At 36.8% G+C, this 19,517-nt stretch overlaps 1 protein-coding gene across 2 annotated transcripts in view; it reads right to left on the bottom strand.

Moving 5' to 3' along the window:
- The window catches only part of Trappc3l (trafficking protein particle complex subunit 3L), a 65,687-nt gene that overhangs the window by 24,467 nt on the left and 21,703 nt on the right, over positions 1 to 19,517 (bottom strand). The window lies entirely within an intron of this gene.

Here is a 19,517-nt window from a genome sequence, read left to right as displayed (position 1 = left end):
TACATTCAGCTTATTCATATCCAATAGAGAAAGGGAAAGAAAAGCTATTTACCAAAAATTATAAAAATAAACACTGGTAGACAAATTGTTACATACTTCTATCCATTATTCCTTTAAGAAATACATTAATGTGTGCTTATGTGTCCAAAATAATGTTTTTAAAATATATATGATTTTCTACTTGGGACCTTTGAAATACCACTGAAATGTGTACATTTAACAGAAAAATGGTGAAATTACTGATTTCAAGTATGACACTTTATTTCAAATAAATATAGTACCATATTTCAGATTTACTATGAAAACTGATTAAGATTCTAAAGTCTCCATGAGACTCCCATCTCTTCTCACTTCTCACCTGGCATATTTTAACTCCAACTTGAGACAAATCAACTTGTAAAGGATAGGATTTATTTTTGTTCATAGTTTTGAAAGTTGCCATCCATGGTCACTTGGGCACATTGTTCTGGGCTTGTGGCAAGGCAATACTGCATGGTGGAACTGCATGGTGAGCAAAACCACTCACTTCATGACCAGGAAGAAAAAGAGAGGAAAAGGAAGGAGGTGGGGTCCCAGTATCCCCTTCAAGGTACACCCTAATGACCTCCAGACTTCCCACTATGCCTACCTCTTCCCACCATCCCCCCTAATAGCACCAAATTGGACACCAACTCTCTTAACACTTGGGGCTCTGAGGGCCTTCCAGATCCAAGCTATAGCATAACAATGCTATTCTGCTTAGACTTTGTTGGTTCTGAATTCTCCAAGGCAAGTATCTTGATTTCTAGTAATTCTTTCTCATTTTTTCTCTGTTGTACAAGGCAGGCAATATTTAGTTTCTTTTGTGAGTTTATTATTTTTGAAAATAATTAAGAAAAATCTAGGTGGTCAGTAGAGTAGGTTAGGTGAGAAGGATATGAGTTAGTTGGTGGCTCTCAATGTTGACTGCATATTGCACTTATCTGGAGGGGGGGAATCTCATTGATAATCTCAGTGTCTGGAACTGCCTCAGAGATCCTGATGTAACTTTTCTTGCTGAGGGCCAGGACACTGGCATTTTTTAAATCTCCTAAAGTGATCCTAATGTGCAGCCATAGAGGAGAGCTACTGATTCTCCATAGGAAGTTCATGGAGGTAGTAAGGTGTGTGAAGTTGCAATGTTTGAAATCTTATCTGGTTTTCAAACAGTGATGTGTAATAAAGGTTTAACAATTAGTTCTCCAGGAAAAACATCTAATTTTGCCAACTTCATATTGCAATTTCAAGTTACCAAGGTGAAATCCCTGTATGCAGAGTTAGAAAGAGATACTAACTATCTATGGTCTTTTTAAAGCATGTATGAACTTTAAAGAAGGTTTTAAAACAGGTTCTTTCTGTTTTTTGAAGTGACATTGGTTCTAGCCAAACCAGCTTCAGAGAATTTTTGGTATATCCATATGTCATTTTAATAAAGCCTACCTAGAGTGTTAGGGTTCTCCAGAAAGAATCAATAATCTATATCTACAACTACATCTGAATACTATACATATGAATACATGAGAAGCGAGTTGTTATGGAAATTAAGCCACACAGTTAGAAGCATGACACATCCCATAATATGCCATCTGCGTACTAGAGAAACACAGGAGTCAGTAGCCTGGTTGAGTCCAAGCCTAAAAGCCTGAGAATCCAAGAAAATCTCAGTCTGAGGCCAAAGACCAGACAACCTGGAGTTCTGATGCTCAAGGGTATAAGCTAGCCATATGGGGGTGGGGGAGAGACCCAGCCCCACCTGTTTTAGTTATTTAGCTCAGGCATCAGACACAGGAGTACAGGCCATTTTGGACACTCTAGCCCAGTACACATGATGTGGAAAAGAAGTTGGGAACCCAACCAGCAGCTAGAACTGAAGGTCCAGATCTAAGATCCTAGTTGCACCACTGCAGCCAACGCCAGACATTTAAGCCACCACAGCTGAGGCTGCAGGCTTTATAGAGCAGCGTCCACCATGTCCTGCACAAATCCCTGACCCAGAAAACCATGATCTTAAATAAATGCCTACTGGATTAAGCTGCAAAATTGGGGGCAATAGGAAACAATATACAACCAAACACAAATAAAATTCAGAACTTATACAAAAAGAAAAACTAGATGAAAATTGTTATACAAAGACCATCTGTGCAGTTTTTTCCTCAATGTTTTCTCTTTCTTTAGGATCCAGTTAGCTGTATTGTCATGATTTAAAAAATGCTGATCGTGTGCCTTTTCAAAATAGCTCCACTAAAGCCTGAAGTGCCCTTTTAATTATTTTTGGTTAAATTTTGTTTGAAAGGAGCACATTGCTGAGGATTAAATTCTATTTAAAATAAATTGTATAGTATTGGGAGGAGCAAGATGTCGAGCTATTATTTGTCATTATGACTTGGGACAAAAATAGCAGTGAGGGAGGTTACAGAATAGGTTGGCCTTGAGTAACCTGGAAACAGGCAGTCTTCAGGTCTTGTTCCTCAGAGTGTTATCTTCAGATCATCAGCATCAGCATCATAAAGCAGCTTGTTGGAGATGCTGAATCAGACTGCCCCAGACATGCTGGTTCAAGTCTGCATTTTCATAAGATCTTAGCGGATTCCTATGCAATTTAATTTTAAGCACAAGGGCAGTGGTTCTCAAACTTGGCACATGTCAGCATCATTTGGAGAGTTTATTAAAATGTAGATTGCTGACCTCTGTCTGCAGACTGTCAGTAGGTCTGGAGTGAAGCAAGATGATTTGCATTTCTAGCAAGCATTGGTGCAATAACCACACCTTAAGAATGCTGGCTCAGAAGTAAAGCATAGAGCAGGCCAATCTGGGGAGAACATCCTAGAAGAAATTCAGAATTTTAGGCTGTTTCCCAGATCTATTGAATCAGACATCTTGTTATGATATATCAACTTGTCCAAGAATTGGGGGTATCTCTCCATTGACTCAAGAACATTTTTTTGTATTTCAGGAACATTTCAAAGTTTATCTCACAGAAGTTTTGCATATGCCTTGTAAATTTGTTTGTAGTTATTCTTTTTTTGCCATTGTAAATGGTTTTTTAAAAATTTACATCTTGCTAATAATTGTTAGCTGAATATAAGAAAAGCTATTCTTTTATGTATATCAATTTTATACTTTTCTCCTGACAACTTTATTATTTGTATAGTTTTATCAGAATTAGAAAAGTATGTACTTTGCAACCTGTCTGGTCTATGATGAAGTGAGCAGCTTTGCTCTCCACATGCTCCTGCCATGAATTTCTGCCTTGCCACAGGCTCAAAGTGATGGGGCCCCTGAGCAGTCCTGGACTGAACCTCTGAAACCATAAGCCAACATAAACCTTTCTTCCTTATGAATTGCTTTTCTCAGTATTTTATCTCAGCCCCAGAAAGCTAACACAATAGTGACTCAGTTTTTCCATGGATCAATGACATAAAAACAGGAGAATAAATATGATATAGAAACTTAATAACTAAATGCAATATGTGAACCTTAATTGTATTCTATTTAAAACAATCAACTATAAAAATATATGTTTGAAATATTTAGGGAAATATGAATGAGCATTAGATACATTGCCTTATTACCTAGTACTTTCTTTAAAACATTCTAGAAAAAGGAAGGGAGTTGAAAAATGAAACAAACTGGGAAAATATTGATACTTTTGAAGCTAGAAAGTAAGTATATAGGAGTCATTGCATTATTTTGTTTACATTTGTATATACTTAAAAATTTTCATAGCAGTTGTATAACACAACAAATGATATGCTCTCCTCAATTTTTTTGCTGAAATGTTGCATATGTCAATGTAATATGATGACTTTGGCTCTTTTGGGAAAATATCAAGAAGAACTTTATCTAGGCCAAATTGAATTTCTCTTTTTAGCTTTTTGAGGAATCTTCATGCTTATTTCCATAGTGGTTGTACTAGTTTACATTCCCACCAACAATGTAGAAGAGTTTCTTTTCCACACAACATTGCCAGCACTTGTTATTTTTTGAGTGCTTGGGAATATCCATTCTTACTGGAGTTAGGTGGAATCCCAGTGTTGTTTTGATTTGCACTTCATTAATGGCCAACAATGCTAAACATTTCTTGATGTGTTTATTGTCCATTTGTCCTTCATCTTCTGAGAACTGTCTATTCATTTCAATTTTTGATGGGGTCTTTTGTTTTGGGGTATCTAATTTTTTTTAGTTCTCTATATGTTCTAGATTATTGCCCTTCCCTTGAAGAGTAGCTTGAAAAATTTTTTCCTATTCTGTAGGTTGTCTCCTCACTGTGTCGGTTGTTTAATTTGCAGTGTGGAAGTCTTAAATTTGATAAAATCCCACTGTCAATTGTTGGTATTATTTCTTGTATAATTGGTGTTCTATTCAGGAATTTCTTGTCTATGCATATGTCCGCAAGCAGATTCTGTATTTCTGTTTTTATTTTTTATTTTTTTGTTAAATTCTTTTATTGGTACATTTTAGGTATACAACACAATTACATTTCTCATTGGGAACTTGAACCTTTACATAATGCATCTTGGTTCTTATTTTTTCCCTATTCCTAGTCCTCCCTTCACTCCCTCTACCCTTCCCTATTTACAAAGACTTTATTTCCATTTTTTCCATTTCTCATCATTTTTCCTTTCCCTTCTTTCCTTTCCCTGCCCCTCCCACTACCCCTACCTCTTTGGACCTTTTCTTCCTATTTTGCATTATCGATTATTCATTCTAATCATTGGTACATTTTAGGTATACAATATAATGACATTCATCATTGGAAATTTGCACCTTTACATAATCTCTCTTGGTTCTTATTTTTCACCCTTGCCCAGCTTCAACCCCTCCATTCCTCCCTATTTACAAAGATTTTGTTCCTCTTTTTCCATTTTCTCATATTAATTCCATTCCCTTCTATCCTTTCCCATACCCTTCCCACTTCCTTCCCCTTTGCCCCTTTTCTTCCTATTTCACATTACCTATTATACATTTTAGTCCTTATTTACACTTTCAGTTTCTCACACCAGAGAAACTATTCTGTATTTACACGTGTGTCCTATTTATTTCACTTAAGAGTATCACCTCAATGTGCATCCACTTAGCTATAGATGTCTCTAATTTCTCTTTTTTTATGGCTGAGTAGTACTCAATTTTATAAAAAACCACATTTTCTTTATCCAGTCTCCAGTTGATGGGCATTTGGGGTGTTTCCAAGTTTTAGCTATCACAAACTGTGCTGCTATGAACATGGGTGCACATATATCACTGTGGTATGATTCTTTTAATTCTTTGGGAAAGATCCCCAGCAGGGGAATAGTGGGGTCAAATGGGACTTCCAGTCCTAGTTCTTTGAGGTATCTCCATGCTGATTTCCACAGTGCTTGCACTAGTCTACACTCCCACCAGCAGTGGAGCAGTGTTTCTCTTTCCCCACAGCCCCGCCAGCATTTGTTATTGGTTGATTTCATGATAGCAGCCATTCTTTCTGGAGTGAGGTGGAATCTCAGCATTGTTTTCATTTGCATCTCTCAAATGAACCATGATGTTGAACATTTTTTCATGTATTTATTTGCTATTTCTACTTCTTTGTCTGAGAAATGTCTGTTCATTTCAGATGCCCATTTTTGGATTGGGTCTTTAGATTTGGAAGGTCTGATCTTTTTAAGTTCTTTATAGATTCGAGATAGTAGACCTTTGTCTGAGGAAGAGCAGGTAAAGATTTTTTCCCACATTGTGGGTTGTCTCTTCACACTGTTGGTGGTTTCTCTTGCTGTGCAGAAGCTTTTTAACAAGAAGAGATCCCACTTGTTGATTGTGCTAGTTCACGGGCAACTGAGGTTTTGTTCATAAAATCTTTTCTTACACGGATGTCTTCAAGCGTTCTACCTAACCTCTGCTTCAACTGGTTCAGAGTTTCTATTTTAATATTTAGATCTTTAATCCATTTCGATTTAGTTTAGTGCATGGCGAGAGATATAGGTCTAGTTTTAATCTTTGGCAAGTTGAAACCCAATTTTTCCAGAACCATTTATTAAAGAGGCTATCTTTCCTCCAGTGAGGGTGTTTGGCTCCTTTATCGAAGATGAGATGGCTGAGTGTGTCTGGCATTGTTTCTGCATCTTCTAATCTGTTCCACTGGTCCTCAGGTCTGTTTCTTTGCCAGTACCATGCCATTTTTATCACAGTAGCTTTGTAGTAGAGTTGCAGGTTGGGGATTGTGATACCCCCTGCTATGTCTCTGTTACCTAGAATTGGTTTTGCTATTCTGGGTCTCTTCTTGTTCCAAATGAATTTTAGGATTGTTTTCTCAAGGTCTGTGAAGTATGCTGCTGGGATTTCAATTGGGATTGGATTGAATCTCTATAGCAGTTTTGGAATTACGGCCATGTTCACTATATTGATCCTACCCAGGAGCAGGGGATGTCTTTCCATTTTCTGATATCATCTTCAATCTCTCTTTTTAGAGTGCTATAGCTTTCAGAGAAGAGGTCCTTGATTTCTTTTGTTACGATGATTTCTAGGTGTTTCAGTTTTTTGGATGGTATTGTGAAAGGAATTATTTGCCCTATTTCTCTCTCAGTGAGTCTGTCATTCATGTAGAGGAAAGCTATTGATTTTTGTGTGTTGACCTTGTAACCAGCTACTTGACTGAATTTGGTCATTAAGTCTAGAAGACTTTTGATGGAGTTCTTGTGGTCTTCTATATACAGTATCATGTCATCTGCAAATAATGACAATTTGACTTCTTCATTTCCTATCTTTATTCCTTTTATTTCTTTCTTTTGGCTAATTGCCATGGCTAATGTTTCCAAAACTATATTGAACAAGAGTGGTGATAGTGAACATCCTTGTCTTGTTCCTGATTTTAGTGTGAAGGGTTTCAGTTTTTGACCATTTAGTATGATATTGGCTGTTGGTTTTTCATACATGGCTTCTATCAGATTGAGGTAGAGACTATCTATTCCATTTTTTTGTAGGGTTTTTATCATAAAAGCATGTTGGATTTTTTCAAATGCTTTTTCTGAGTCTATGGAGATAATCATATGTCTTTTGTCCTTGGCTCTATTGATATAGTGTACTACATTGATTGATTTGTGTATGTTGAACCATTCCTGCATCCCTGGGATGAATCCCACTTGATCAGGGTGTATGATCTTCTTGATGATCTTCTGCATTCTATTTGCCAGTATCTTATTAAGGATTTTTGCATCTATGTTCATTAGTGAGATTGGCCTATAGTTCTCTTTTTCAGTTGGGTCTTTCTCTGCTTTGGGGATCAAGGTGATGCTTGCTTCCAGAATGAATTTGGGAGTATTGCTTCCCTTTCAATTTCATTGAAGAGTTTGAACAGTAGTGGCAGCAGTTCCTCTCTAAATTTCTTCTAGAATTAAGCAGTGAAGCCATCAGGGCCCGGGCTTTTCTTAGTTGATAAGTTTTTAATTAGGTTTTCAATTTCATTGGTTGATATTGGGTTGTTCAGAATTTTTAGGTCTTCTTCGTTCAACTTTGGTAATTCATATGTATCTAAGAATCTGTCCATTTCTTCTGTGTTTTCCATCTTATTGGCCTATAGTTTCTGGAAGTAGGTATTGAAGATCCTCTGGATTTCTGCTGGGTCTGTTGTCATTTCACCCTTTTCATTCCTAATTGCTTGGATTTGGGCCTTTTCTTTCCTTTTTCTGATAAGGTTGGGTAAGGGTTTGTCAATTTTGTTGATTCTTTCGAAGAACCAACTCTTGGCTTCATTGATTTTTTTTGTATTATTTTCTTAGTCTCCATTGCATTGACTTCTCCTCTGATCTTTATAATTTCCTTCCTTGTATAAGCTTTGGGTTTGTTCTACTCTTCTTTTTCTAGAAGCTTGAGGTTCAGCATGAGGTTGTTTAATTGGGCTTGCTCTGTTTTCCTAATATGTGTATTCACTGCTATGAATTTCCCTCATAAGACTGCTTTCATTGTGTCCCATAGATAGCGATATGTTATATTGTCATTGTCATTTAATTGAAGAAACTGTCTGATTTCTTCTTTAATTTCCTCTGTGACCCATTGGTTATTCAGAAGTGCGTTGTTCAATTTCCATGTGTTTTTGAAATTTTTGTGGTTTTTTTTGCTATTGATCTCCAATTTCATCGCACTATGGCCTGATAATATACAGGGGATAACTTCAATTCTTTTGTACTTACTTAAACATGTTCTATGTGTGAGTATGTGGTCTATTTTGGAGAATGACCCATGTGCAGCTGAAAAGAATGTGTATTCTGATTTTGTGGGGTGGAACACTCTCTGTTAAGTTCATTTGTTCAAGAGTTCGATTGAGTTCTAGTATTTCATTACTTATTTTTTGTCTAGTTGATCTATCTATTTGTGACAGTGGGGTACTGAGGTTCCCCACTACTATTGTATTAGTGCATATATGACTTTTCATGTCCATTAGTATTTGTTTTATATAGTTGGGCACACTAGTGTTTGGTGCATAGATATTTATGATTGTCATCTCTTCCTCTTGGATTCTTCCCTTTACAAGGATGTAGTGTCCTTCTTCATCTCTCTTAATCAGTGTTGGTTTGAAATCTTCTTGATCCGCAAAGAGGATAGCTACTCCTGCTGTTTTTTGGGTTCCCATTGCATGGAGTATTGTTTTCCACCCTTTAACTTTCAGTCTATGAGTTTCCTTTTGAATTAAGTGTGTTTCTTGTATACAGCATATTGTTGGATTTTGCTTCTTGACCAATTCTGCCAGTCTATTTCTTTTGATTGGTGAATTGAGACCATTAACATGGATGGTTACAACTGAAACATATTGACTTGTCATTGCCATGACTTTTTCTTTTTGTTGGGTTCTCCCTCTTTACATTTAATTTCTTGTCATGCCAGAAGGGTTTATTCTGCTTTGCTTCCTGGGGTTATGATCCTCAATGTGTGTTCCTTGGATATTGTGTAAAATTTTTGGGAGTGCTGGTTTGGTATTCACAAAGTTGCTAAGGTGCTCTTTGTCATGAAAATATCTTATTTCTCCATCAAATTTGAAAGCTAGTTTTTCAGGGTACATCAATCTGGGTTGGAGGCTGTTTTCTTTTACGGCTTGGAATATGTTACTCCAAGCTCTTCTTGCCTTGAGGGTTTGCATTGAGAAGTCTACTGTGATTCTGATGGGCTTTCCTTGTATGTGATTTGTTTCTTTTCTCTAAGTGCTTGTAGAACTTTGTTCTTCTGTTGAGTTCCTGGAATCTTAACAATTATATGCCTATGTGTAAATTTTTTTTTGATCAAGGCTAGTTGGAGTCCTATATCCTTCACTTATGTGTATGTCAAGTTCTTTTCCCCTGCTTGGGAAGTTTTCTGCCATTACATCTGTGAAGATTTTTTTTTATGTCATCTGCAGTCTCTCCTGTTTCTTCATTGAGCCCAATCAGTCTTAGGTTATTCTTCTTTGCATCATCAAGCAGCTGCTAGATTGATTTCTCATGTTCCCTTATAATTTTGAAGCAATTTTTCTTTTCCTGGTCACTAATTGCAATCTTATGTTCTATATCTGAAATTCTGTCCTCACATTGGCTCATTCTGCTGTGTAGACTTTCAATGGAGTTTTTCATGTCCTGGAAATCTATTTGCATCTGTTTTATGGATTCCATTTGTTTCCTATGTTGGGATTCCATCATGTTCCTCAGCTCCTCTCTAGATGTATTAATCATGTCTTGCACTAGGAGCACAATTTCTCCTCTTATCTGAGAAATTATTTCTGATTTCGTTTTTTCCAGATCCCCTTTTGTTGCCAGTTCAGTGGGTCCAGGTAGTTGAGTATCAGAGTGTTCCATCTCATTTCCCTTTGGGGGTCCTGTAGGTGATCTCCAAGTCTGATTTTGAGACTTATTTATGTGTTTTCTCATTTTGACTGGGGGGTGGGTGGGGTGCTGTTTGCACTCACATGGCTCACCTCCTCTGTGTTGGGAGAGGTGGGACAGTTGCTGGGAGCGATGGTAGGGATGGTGGCCAGGAAGCTCCTTCCTCTGGGCTGGGAGCAGCGGGACAGAAGGTGGCCCAAAAGCCCTTTCCTCTGGACCAGGAGCAGTGGGATGGCAGCTCAGAAGCCCCTACCTCTGGGCCTGGAGTGGTGGGATGGATGGCAGCCTGAAGTCCCTTCCTCTGGGCCAGGAGTGGCAGGATAGATGGCAGCCCCAAAGCCTGTATTTCTGTTTTTTTATATAGGTCTGTGATTCATTGTGAATTGATCTTACTACAGGGTAAAACGTAAGATTAAGATTCATTCTTCTGCATGTGGAGAAGCAGTTTTCTTAAAGAGGCTATCTGTCTCTAGCTTATATTCGTGGCCCTTTTGTTGAAAATAAGATGGATGAAGGTCATTGGAGTTTTTTCTGCATCCACTATGTTTTGTTTGCGCATGCGTGTGTGTGTGTGTGTGTGTGTGTGTGTGTGTGTACTGGGAATTGAACTCAGAGCTTTGAGCCTGCCAGGCAGGTACTGTGCCACTGAGCTACATTCCCAGCACATTCTACACGCTCTATTCTATTCCACTGGTAAACATGTCCGTTTTTGTGCCAGGACCATGCTATTTTTAACTACTGTAGCTTTGTGGTATAACTTGAAGTCTGGGATTATAATAAATATCCTCCACCTTGCTCATTTTGCTCAGAATTGTTTCAGCTTTTCTTGGTCTCTTCTGGTTCCATATAAAGTTTAGATTTTTCTTTTCTAGTTTGGTGGAAAAGGCAATGATATTTTGATTGGAATTATATTAAATCTATATATCAGTTTTTGGAAATAGGGCTATTTTGATGATACTGGTTCTGCCAATCCAGAAACAGGGGGTGTATTCCATTTTCTAATGTTCTTTTCAGTCTGTTTTCAGAGTATATGGGTTTTTTTACAGAGGTCTTTCACTTTCTTGGTTAGGTTAACTCCTGCATACTTAATTTTGTTTGAAGCTATTATAAATAGGATTGCTTTTCTGGTTTCTTTTTCTATGCATTCATTTTTGATGTTATTGATTCATTTATTTGTATCTGCTCACTTTGCTGAATTTGTTTATTAGGTCTGAGTCTTCTGGTAGAGTTGTTTGGATTTTCTATGTAAACAATCTGGAAATAAGGACAGTTTGATTTCTTTCTTTCCTTCTTGACTATCTTATTTCTTTCTCATGCCTGATTGCTATGGCTAACATATCAAGTATCACATTGAATGAAGTGGTGAGAGTGGAGAGGCTTGTTTTGTTCCTGACTGTAAGGGAATGTCTTACCTTTTCCCAACTTAATATGACTTTGGCTGTGGATTTGTTACAAATGGCTTTTCTCAATTTAAGGTACTGTCATTCTGTACCCATTTTAGTCAAAGTTTTTGCATGAATGGACATTAGATTTTTGTCAAAGGCTTTTTCTGCATCTATTGTGATGATGTAATTTTTATCTTTACTTTGGTCTACATAGTGTATTTTAAAAAAATATTATTTTATTGGTACATTTTAGGTATTCAATATAATGACATTCATCATTGGAAATTTGGACCTTTACATAATCTCTCTTGGTTCTTATTTTTCCCCATTTCCCTACCCTCCCTTCAACCCCTCCATTCCTTCATATTTACAAAGAGTTTCTTTCCATTTTTTCATTTCCTATATTAATTCCATTCCCTTCTTTCCTTTCCCCTACCCCTCCCATTCCTCTTCCCCTTTGCCCTTTTTCTTCCTATTTCACATTATCTATTATACCTTTTAGTCCTTATTTACACTTTCAGTTTCTCACACTAGAGAAACTATTTGGTATTTACACATGTGTGTCCTGTTTATTTCACTTAAGAATATTGCCTCAATGTGCATCCATGTAGCTATAAATGTCTCTAATTTCTCATCTTTTATGGTTGAGTCATACACCATTTTATAAAAAACCCCCACATTTTCTTTATCCAGTCTCCAGCTGATGGGGATTTGAGGTGCTTCCAAGTTTTAGCTATTACAAATTGTGCTGCTATGAACATGGGTGCACATACATCACAGTGGTATGACTCTTTTAAATCTTTGGGGAAGATGCCCAGAAGGGAAATAGCTGGGTCAAATGGGACTTCCAGTCCTAGTTCTTTGAGGTATCTCCATACTGATTTCCACAGTGCTTGCACCAGTCTACACTCTCACCAGCAGTGGAGCAGTGTTCCTCTCTCCCTACAGCCCCACCAGCTTTTGTTATTGGCTGATTTCATGATAGCAGCCATTCTTTCTGGAGTGAGGTGGAATCTCAGCATTGTTTTCATTTGCATCTCTTAAATGACCAGTGATGTTGAACACTTTTTCATGTTTATTTCCTAGTTCTACTTCCTTGTCTGAGAAACATCTGTTCATTTCAGATGCCCATTTTCGGATTGGGTCTTTAAATTTGGAAGGTCTGATCTTTTTAAGTTTTTTATAGATTTGAGATAGTAGACCTTTGAGGAACAGCAGGTAAAGATTTTTTACCACATTGTGGGTTGTCTCTTCACACTGCTGGTGGTTTCTCTTGCTGTGAAGAAGCTTTTTAATAAGAAGAGATTCTACTTGTTGATTGTGCTAGTTCATGGGCAACTGAGGTTTTGTTCATAAAATCTTTTCCTACACTGATGTCTTCAAGGGTTCTACCTAACCTCTGTTCCAGCTGGTTCAGAGTTTCTACTTTAATATTTAGATCTTTAATCCATTTCAATTTTAGTTTAGTGCATGGCGAGAGATATAGGTCTAGTTTTAATCTTTGGCAAGTTGAAGCCCAATTTTTCCAGAACCATTTATTAAAGAGGCTATCTTTCCTCCAGTGAGGGTGTTTGGCTCTTTATCAAAGATGAGGTAGCTGAGTGTGTCTGGTGTTGTTTCTGCATCTTCTAATCTGTTCCACTGGTCCTCAGGTCTGTTTCTTTGCCAGTACCATGCTGTTTTTTTCAAAGTAGCTTTGTAGTATAGTTTCAAGTTGGGGATTGTGATAGCCCTGACATGTCTCTGTTATCTAGAATTGCTTTTGCTATTCTGGGTCTCTTCTTGTTCCAAATGAATTTTAGGATTGTTTTCTCAAGGTCTGTGAAGTATGCTGCTGGGATTTCAATTGGGATTGCATTGAATCTCTATAGCAGTTTTGGAAGTATGGCCATTGTTACTATATTGATCCTTCCTACCCAGGAGCAGGGGATGTCTTTCCATTTTCTGATATCATCTTCAATCTCTCTTTTCAGAGCGCTATAGCTTTCAGAGAAGAGGTCTTCGATTTCTTTCATTAGGTTGATTCCTAGGTGTTTCAGTTTTTTGGATGCTATTGTGAAAGGAATTGTTTGCCCTATTTCTCTCAGTGAGTCTGTTGTTCATATAGAGGAAAGCTATTGATTTTTATATGTTGTCTTTGTATCCAGCTACACTACTGAATTTGGTTATTAAGTCTAGAAGATGTTTGGTGGAGATTTGGGGGTCTTCTATATAGAGTATCATGTCATCTGCAAAAAATGACTATTTGACTTCTTCATTTCTTATCTTTATTCCTTTTATTTCTTTCTCTTGTCTAATTGCCATGGCTAATGTTTCCTAAACTATATTGCACAAGGGTGGTAATAGTGGACATCCTTGTCTTGTTCCTGATTTTAGTGTGATGGGTTTCAGTTTTTGACCATTTAGTATGATATTGGCTGTTGGATTTTCATAGATGGCTTTTATCAGATTGAGGTAGAGACTATCAATTCAAATTTTTGTAGGGTTTTTTTTTTTATCATAAATGCATGTTGGATTTTGTCAGCTGATTTTTCTGCATCTATGGAGATAATCATACAATTTTTTTCCTTGGCTCTATTGATATAGTGTGTTACATTGATTAATTTGCATATGTTAAACCATCCCTGCATCCCTGATATGAATCCCACTTGGTCAGGGTGTATGGTCTTCTTGATGGTCTTCTGCATTCTATTTGCCAGTATCTTACTAAGGATTTCTGCATCTATGTTCATTAGTGAGATTGGCCTATAGTTTTCTTTTTATGTTGGGTCCTTCTCTGCTTTGGGGATTGAGGTGATGCTTGCTTCCTGGAATGAATTCAGGAGTATTGCTTCCCTTTCAATTTCTTTTCTTCCCCCCATTAAGTTTATTGGTACATTTTAGGTATAAAATACATTTACATACATCATTGGGATCTTGTACCATTACATGAGTATCTTGGTTCTTATTTTTTTCTGTTCTCTGCCCTCCCTTCACCCCCTCCACCCTCCCCTGTTTGCAAAGATTTTGTTTCCATTTTTTTCTTTTCTCATATTTTTCCCCTTCTTTCCTTTCCCCTACCTCTCCCACTTTCCCTGCTCCTTTAGACCTTTATTTCCTATTACACAATATCAATTATACATTTTTAAAATTAAAATATCAAGACCTAGCAGACATTACCACAGATTTTACAGAATTTAAAAGGATATAGAAAGCATATTTCAAAAATCTGTTTTGAAATAAATTTGACAACTTCTAAGAAGTACCTTGGAAGACAAATTAATGAAACTAACCCTGGAGGAAATATAAAATTTGAATAGCACCTATTAAAGAAAGTATATTCCTAGCTTGAAAACCTACCTATATGACAACAACAGGCTCATATACATTTTAACTGATAAATTATATCAAACATTTAAAGCAAAAAAAAAAAGGAACACTTCTCCCCTCATTTTAGGAAATCAACACTGTGCTAATCCTAAAACAGGATAAAGATAATAGAAGAAAAAAGTATGAACATAGATAGAAATTTATTTAGCAAAACAAACTATTAGAAGTCAGATCTGGCAGTATGTAGAAAGTGGTTTTGTTATAGGGATGGCAGTGTTGGTTCAGCATTGGAAGATCCACCCCCAAAAGTCATCATTTTAACAGAGGAAAGGAAAAAGCCATATGATCCTGTCACTAGTTGGAGAAAAAGTATTGGACTAAATTCCACAGCTGTTCTTGGCAAAAGCTATCAGGACACTAGAAGTAGAAGAGAAACTTCTCAACAGATTAAAGACATGTATTCCATACTTCCAGTAAGAACCCCTTACATGAATGGAGAAGATACAATGCTTTCTCCTTAAATTGAGGAACAAGGGCAGATATGCTTACTCTTTATCTGTCCATTAAACTTTGAAACATAGGACTAAACCAAAATAGTCTGGCAATAAAATGACACAATTTGGATAGGATTGGCAAAGTAGAAGCAAAATGTTTGTATGTAGATGAAATGATCATCTATAGAGAAACTACCAAGAAATCTCTAGGAGCCCCTAGAACTTGTATTTGAATTTAGCAGGATTAGAAAACACAAGGTATATATAAAAATTCAGGTCTATGTATACTTGCTATAAATGAAGAATTGGATATTGAAATTCAAAGTTATGTAGGAGTACAAAGGACCTCGAAAAGTTAAAAAACAACAACAACAACAACACAAAATGTGTTGGAAGATGTTTAGTACCTAATTTTAAGACTTCTTCTAAAGCTACAGTAATCAAGGCAGTGTTGGTGTAAGGAAAGACATATAGATCATTTGAATAAAACAGAGAATCTAGAAATAGAACCACACATATATGGTCCACTGAGTTTTGAAAGATTATTTAACATTAGCATGTTATAGAATATAAACTCAATTCAAGAGCCAAGGAAAAGATAAGTGTTTTCAGCAAATGGCACTAGAACACCTGATATCTATATATAAAAAATTAACCTCAACCCTTTATTTCCATACATAAAAACACCTTGAAGGGATCTATGAACCTAAATATGAAAGCCTAGAAGTATAAAACTTTAAGAAGAAATTAGAAGGGAAAATGTTTGTGAATTTAGGGCAGGCAAGAACTACCTAGGATAAAAAAACATGATGTATAGAAGAAAAAATTGATAAATGAGATTCCATCAAAATTTAGAGCTTTAAATGACATCATTAAAATGAAAAGTAGTCCTTAAACAGACCATATTTACAATGCACATAACATATGACCAGAATATATAAAGAACTCTTACAGCTCATTAATAGTCAACTCAATTAAAAATTAGACACAAGAAGATTATAAATAGCCAGTACAGCACAAGGAAAGGTGTGCAACTCTAGAATCAGAAAAATACTAATCAGTATAATAACAAGATTGAATTATACACTCATTAGGGAGATGAAGTTAAAAGTTTTAAAAGCCTTGTCATGACTTTTTCTTTTTGTTAGATTCTCCCCCTTTGTGTTTAATTCGTCATGCCCAATGGATTCATTCTGCTGGGCTTCCTGGAGTTGTGATCCTCATTGTCTTTTCCTAGGATATTGTCTAAAATTTTTTGGAGTGCTGGTTTGGTATTCATGAAGTTCCTGAGGAGCTCTTTACCATGAAAGTATCTTATTTCTCCATCAATTTTGAAAGATAGTTTTGCAGGGTACATCCACCTGGGTTGGAGACTGTTTTCCTTTAGGGTGTGAAATACATCACTCCAAGCTCTTCTTGCCTTGAGGGTTTGCATTGAGAAGTCTGCTGTGATTCTGATGGGCTTTCCTTTGTATGTGATTTGTTTCTTTTCTCTCAGTGCTTGTAGAATTTCGTTCTTCTGTTGGATTTCTGGAATCCTAACTATTATATGCCTATGTGTAGATTCTTTTGATCAAGGCTAGTTGGAGTCCTATATGGCTCACTTATCTGTATGTCAAGTTTTCTTCCCCTGCTTGGGAAGTTTTCTGCCATCACTTCTGTGAAGAGTTTTTTTATGTCATCTGCAGTCTCTCCTGTTTCTTCATTGACTCCAATCAGTCTTATGTTATTCTTCTTTGCATCATCTAGCAGCTGCTGGATTGATTTCTCATGTTCCTTTACAATTTTGAAGCAATTTTTCTTTTCCTGGTCACTAATTGCAATCTTATCTTCTATGGTTGAAATTCTATCCTCACATTGGTTCATTCTGCTGCACAGACCTTCAGTGGAGTTTTTAACCTCCTGGAAATCTATTTGCATCTGTTTTATGGATTCCATTTGTTTCCTATGTTGAGATTCCATCATGTTCCTCAGATCCTCTATTTGTTTTATCTGTGTCCTTTCTAGATTTATTAATCATGTCTTGCACTATGAGCACAATCTTTGCTGTTATCTGAGTAATTATTTCTGATTTCATTTTTCCCAGATCCTCTTTTGTTGCCAGTTCAGAGAGTCCAGGTGGTTGAGTATCAGATTGTTTCATCTTTCCCTTTGGGGTTGCTGGAGGTGACCTGAAAGTCTGTTTCTGAGGCTTGTTTACGTGTCTTCTCATTTCCACATGTGGGTGTGGCACCCTCATGGCTCACCTTCTCTGCTCTAGGAGCGTGGAAGGGCGGCAGGGGAGCTTCCTTCTGGGTGCTGGGACTGGCTCACCTTCTCTGCCCCCCCTTTCAATTTCATTGAAGAGTTTAAACAGTAGTGGCAGCAGTTCCTCTCTAAATTTCTTCTAGAATTCATCAGTGAAGCCATCAGGACTTGGGCTTTTCTTAGTTGGTAAGATTTTAATTATGTTTTCAATTTCATTGATCGATATTGGGTCATTTAGAATTTTTAGGTCTTCTTCGTTCAACTTTGGTAGTTCATATGGATCTAGGAATCTGTCCATTGCATCTGTGTTTTCCATCTCATTGGCATATAGGTTCTGGAAGTAGGTATTGATGATCCTCTGGATTTCTGCTGGGTTTGTTGTCATTTCACGCTTTTCATTCCTAATTGCATGGATTTGGGCCTTTTCTTTCCTTTTTCTGATAAGGTTGGCTAAGGGTTTGACAATTTTCTTTATTCTTTTGAAGAACCAACTCTTGGCTTCATTGATTTTTTGTATCATTCTCTTAGTCTCCATTGCATTGATTTCTCCTCTGGTCTTTATAATTTCCTCCCTTGTATGAGCTTTGGGTTTGTCCTGCTCTTCTTTTTCTAGAAGCTTGAGGTTCAGTATCAGGTTGTTTAATTGGGCTCACTCTGCTTTCCTAATATATGCAGTCACTGCTATGAATTTCCCTCATAAGACTGCTTTCATTGTGTCCCATAGATAGCGATATGTTGTATTGTCACTGTCATTTAATTGTAGGAACTGTCTGATTTCTTCTTTAATTTCCTCTGTGACCCATTGGTTATTCAGAAGTGTGTTGTTCAATTTCCATGTGTTTATGAAATTCTTGTGGTTTCTTTTGCTATTGATCTCCAATTTCATCACACTATGATCTGATAATATACAGGGGATAACTTCAATTCCTTTGCACTTACTTAAACATGTTCTATGTGTGAGTATGTGGTCTACTTTGGAGAATGACCCATGTGCAGCTGAAAAGAATGTGTATTCTGATTTTGTGGGGTGGAACACTCTCTGTTAAGTTCATTTGTTCAAGAGTTCAATTGAGTTCTAGTATTTCATTACTTTCTTTTTGTCTAGTTGATCTATTTGTGACAGTGGGGTATTGAGGTACCCCACTACTATTGTATTAGTGCATATATGACTTTTCATGTCCATTAGTATTTGTTTTATATAGTTGGGCACACTAGTGTTTGGTGCATAGATATTTATGATTGTCATCTCTTCCTGTTGGATTGTTCCCTTAACAAGAATGTAGTGTCCTTCTTTGTCTCTCTTAATGAGTGTTGGTTTGAAATCCACTTGATCTGCAAAGAGGGTAGCTACTCCTGCTTTTTTTCAGGTTCCCGTCACATGGAGTATTGTTTTCCACCCTTTAACTTTCAGTCTATGAGTTTCTTTTTGAATTAAGTGTGTTTCTTGTATGCAGCATATTGTTGGATCTTGCTTCTTGACCCATTCTGCCAGTCTATTGGTTTTGATTGGTGAATTGAGACCATTAACATGGATGATTATAACTGATACGTATTGACTTATCATTGTCATGACTTTTTCTTTTTCTTGAATTCTCCCCCTTCATATTTAATCTCTTGTCATGCCTGATGGATTCATTCTGCTTTGCTTCCTGGGGTTGTGATCCTCATTGTCTGTTCCTACAATATTATCTAAAAATTTTTGGAGTGCTGCTTTGGTATTTATGAATTTCCTAATGTGTGCTTTGTCATGAAAGTGTCTTATTTCTCCATCAATTTTGAAAGCTAGTTTTGCAGGGTACAGCAATCTGGTTTGGAGGCTGTTTTCCTTTAGGGCTTGGAATATGTTACTCCAAGCTCTTCTTGCCTTGAGGGTTTGCATTGAGAAGTCTACTGTGATTCTGATGGGCTTTCCTTTGTATGTGATTTGTTTCTTTTCTCTAACTTCTTGCAGAACTTTGTTGTTCTGTTGGATTATAACCCAAATGGTTATTTTATTTTAAAAGTTTCTTCTTTTTTCATAAAACATCTGCTACATCCAGCTCCAATGGAAAAAATTCTCAAAATATTTTATGAGTTGCTTTTGCTGTTAAGATTATCATTTTTAAATTTTGAAAATTTTATGACCACAGAGAATTTTGTTTTCCATTTATTTCCACTTCTTGTCCTGGCTCAAAAAATGCTACCAAGTAAGAACACAGCCTGGCAGTCAGCAGACTGTGATGCCTGGTTTCTCTGGAATGCTGTGA

This window comes from Heterocephalus glaber, unplaced genomic scaffold (genome assembly GCF_053883595.1).
Source record: "Heterocephalus glaber isolate CG9 unplaced genomic scaffold, H.glaber_assembly_v1.0 deba00000896, whole genome shotgun sequence".
Classification (NCBI taxonomy): domain Eukaryota; kingdom Metazoa; phylum Chordata; class Mammalia; order Rodentia; family Bathyergidae; genus Heterocephalus; species Heterocephalus glaber.
The sequence above is the reverse complement of the archived record's forward strand: the minus strand, read 5'-3'. Positions and strand labels throughout refer to the sequence as shown.